Source organism: Eschrichtius robustus, chromosome 2 (assembly GCF_028021215.1).
Source record: "Eschrichtius robustus isolate mEscRob2 chromosome 2, mEscRob2.pri, whole genome shotgun sequence".
In the NCBI taxonomy this organism is placed as follows: Eukaryota; Metazoa; Chordata; class Mammalia; order Artiodactyla; family Eschrichtiidae; genus Eschrichtius; species Eschrichtius robustus.
Window position 1 is genome coordinate 117,800,582 of NC_090825.1, and position 3,696 is coordinate 117,804,277.

The following is a 3,696-nucleotide window of genomic DNA, read 5'->3' on the forward strand; positions in this document are numbered from 1 at the left end:
TGTCTATTGCAGTTCAGATATTCCTGTTCCAGCTCTGGTTTCCACAGTGGCTTCTGCTCTTGGGTCTCTGTGCCAGTAAGTAATCTGTGACTTTCTGTATTTACCTGTCTCTTTAATTTTGGGAGTAGTGGTTTGCCCTGTGTCCTCCCCTCTCTTACACAGCCAAGAAGAGTTGTTGATTTTTTTCAGTCTGCTCAGCTTTTTATTTGTTGGAGTGGTGATTTCAAATCCCCTTACATTCAGAACTAGAAACTGGAAGTCCTTGACAGTGTCTTTTGATGGAAAAAATTTTCACCTTTTATGAAGTCTAATTTGTCTGTTTTTAAAATTTTGTTGCCTGTACCATATCCAAGGAATCATTGCCAAACCCAATGTCATGAAGCTTTTGCCCTATCTTCTTCTAAGAATTTTACAGTTTTAGGTCTTACCTTTAGGTCATGGATCTATTTGAGTTAATGTTTGTATGTGGTGTTAAGTAAGGGTATAACTTCATTCTTTTGCATGTGGATTTCCTGTTTTCCCAGCACCATTTGTTGAAAAGACTGTCTTTCCTCCCATTGAATAGTCTTAGCACTTTGGTTGAAAATCGTCTGACCATATATGTAAGGATTTATTTCTGGGCTCTCTGTTCTATTCCATTGGTCTATATGTCTGTCTTTATGACAATACCACACTGTTTTGATTACTGTAGCTTTGTAGCAAGTTTTGAAATCAGGAAGTGTGAGTCCTCCAACTTTGTTCTTCTCTTTCAGGATTCTTTTGGCATTTAGGGTCACTTGAGATTCCATATACTGATTACCAAAAACTAAAGAAGGAAGCCCCATTTTGTCACTGCCAGAGAGAAGACAAAAATGGTAAGGAGATAAATTATTTCAAATATGAAGGGAAAAAAAAGGCAAGATTTTAAAGTAAAGTGAGAATGGTAGGAAAGGAGTAGTGCTTTTGCGATGCTGTTTTCAAGGAGAGGTGGCCAGGGAGGCCGGTGCCTGCTGCTCTCACTTCTGCTCTTCACAGCCTGTGGGGCTGGCAGCAGCCAGATCCACTACTCGGTCCGTGAAGAGGCCAAACACGGCACCTTCGTGGGCCGCATCGCTCAGGACCTGGGGCTGGAGCTGGCCGAGTTGGTGTCATACCTGTTCTGGGTGGCGTCCAAAAGCCATGGGGACTTTCTGGAGGTAAATCTGCAGAACGGCATTTTGTTTGTGAATTCTCGGATTGACCGGGAGGAGCTATGCAAACAGAACACGAAATATAGTATCCACCTGGAGGTGATCGTGGACAGGCCGCTGCAGGTGTTGCACGTGGAGGTGGAGGTGAAGGACATTAATGATAATCCACAGGTCTTTAGAGTGAGAGAACAAAGGTTATTTATTCCTGAATCTAGGCTGCTGGATTCACGTTTCCCGATAGAGGGCGCTGCTGATGCAGACATTGGTACCAACGCTTTTCTAACATACACTTTCAGCTCCAGTGATTATTTCTCTTTGGATGTACAGGCAAGTGGTGAACTGAGTAAGTCACTTTCGCCTGAACTGAGGAAGTCTGTGGATAGAGAAGATACACCAGAACTTCGTTTATTATTGACAGCCAGTGATGGGGGCAAACCAGAACTAGAAGGTACAGTTCAGCTGCTGATCATGGTGCTCAACATTAATGATAACGCCCTATGGTTTGCCCAGGCCGTGTACAGAGTACACTTATTAGATACTACTAATGTTCCAGCAAATGGAACATTAATGACCACATTAAACGCCTCTGATGCTGACAAAAGTGTAAATGGCGAAATTGTCTTTACTTTGGCAATGTTGTTTCTCTTAACATAAACAAACAAACAAACAAAAAACAAATTCAAAATTGATTCCAGCTCAGGGGAAATTAGGCTAATTGGTAGACTGGATTATGAAGAAACGAAATCCTATGAAATTCAGGTAAAAACAGTTGATAAAGGAGGTCCTCCAATGTCAAATCACTGCAAGGTTTTAGTGGAAGTGCTGGATGTAAATGATAATGCTCCGGAACTGGCGGTCACATCCGTCTTTGCCTGTAAGAGAGGAGTCTCCACTCAGCACCGTCATCGCCTTCATCTCCTTGTCTGACCGTGACTCTGGTGTCAATGGGTAGGTGACCTGCACCCTGACGCCTCATGTCCCCTTCAAGCTGGTGTCCACCTTCAAGAATTACTATTCGCTGGTGTTGGACAGCGCCCTGGATCGCGAGAGCGTGGCAAACTATGAGGTGGGGGTGACCGCGAGGGACGGGGGCTCGCCTTCTTTGTCGGCCACCGCCAGCTTGTCCGTGGAGGTGGCCGACATGAACGACAACGCGCCCGCGTTCGCGCAGCCCGAGTACACGGTGTTCGTGAAGGAGAACAACCCGCCCGGCTGCCACATCTTCACGGTGTCGGCGCGGGACGCGGACGCGCAGGAGAACGCGCTGGTGTCCTACTCGCTGGTGGAGCGGCGGGTGGGCGAGCGAGCGCTGTCGAGCTATGTGTCGGTGCACGCGGAGAGCGGCAAGGTGTACGCGCTGCAGCCGCTGGACCACGAGGAGCTGGAGCTGCTGCAATTCCAGGTGAGCGCGCGCGACGCGGGCGTGCCGCCTCTGGGCAGCAACGTGACGCTGCAGGTGTTCGTGCTGGACGAGAACGACAACGCGCCGGCGCTGCTGCTGCCCGGGCCGGGCGGCGGGGCGGGCGCACTGAGCCAGCGGGTGGCTCGGTCGGTGGGCGCGGGCCACGTGGTGGCGAAGGTGCGCGCGGTGGACGCGGACTCGGGCTACAACGCGTGGCTGTCGTACGAGCTGCAGCCGGCGGCGGGTGGCGCGCGCAGCCCGTTCCGCGTGGGGCTGTACACGGGCGAGATCAGCACGACGCGCGCCCTGGACGAGGCGGACGCGCCGCGCCAGCGCCTGCTGGTGCTGGTGAAGGACCACGGCGAGCCGGCGCTGACGGCCACGGCCACCGTGCTGCTGTCGCTGGAGGACAGCGGCCAGGCGCCCAAGGCCTCTTCGCGGGCGTCGACGGGCGCCGCTGGCGCGGAGGCCGCTCTGGTGGATGTGAACGTGTACCTGATCATCGCCATCTGCGCGGTGTCCAGCCTGTTGGTGCTCACGCTGCTGCTGTACACCGCGCTGCGGCGCTCGGCGCCGCCCAGCGAGGGCGCGTGCGGGCCCGGGAAGCCCACGCTGGTGTGCTCCAGCGAGGTGGGGAGCTGGTCTTACTCGCAGCAGAGGCGGCAGCGGGTGTGTTCTGGGGGCGGGGGGCCGCCCAAGACCAACCTCATGGCCTTCAGCCCCGGTCTTTGTCCAGATCTGAGCACGTAGGGAAGAAGTGAACATCCAGAGACAAACTCCGTAATATAAGTTCAACTTCCAAGCTTTGGCTTTAGTTTTTTAAAATTTTTACTTATCTAACCATCTCTTCAAATGTCACTTTAAAAGATGTATTCCAAGTGTTCACTAAAATTGCAACAAATCTTACCATTTATTGTAGATATTTATTCTATTACTTATAGCTGCATCTTGACTAGAACTTGGAATCAAACAACAAAAAAACTAATGTAGGAACAAATTGCCATATTCCTTGGTTCAAAGAGTAGGATACTTTTGAAAGAATACTGAAATATTAAGCAGTCTTGATCATATTTAACACAGAATCTTAACGTAGTCAAATACATTGTCATTTTCAAGTTTATTTAT

At 50.3% G+C, this 3,696-nt stretch overlaps 1 pseudogene; it reads left to right on the forward strand.

Moving 5' to 3' along the window:
• The first annotated feature begins 947 nt into the window (after window positions 1–947).
• On the forward strand, window positions 948–3,321 carry LOC137758928 (protocadherin alpha-1 pseudogene; annotated as a pseudogene).
• The last annotated feature ends 375 nt before the right edge of the window (window positions 3,322–3,696 follow it).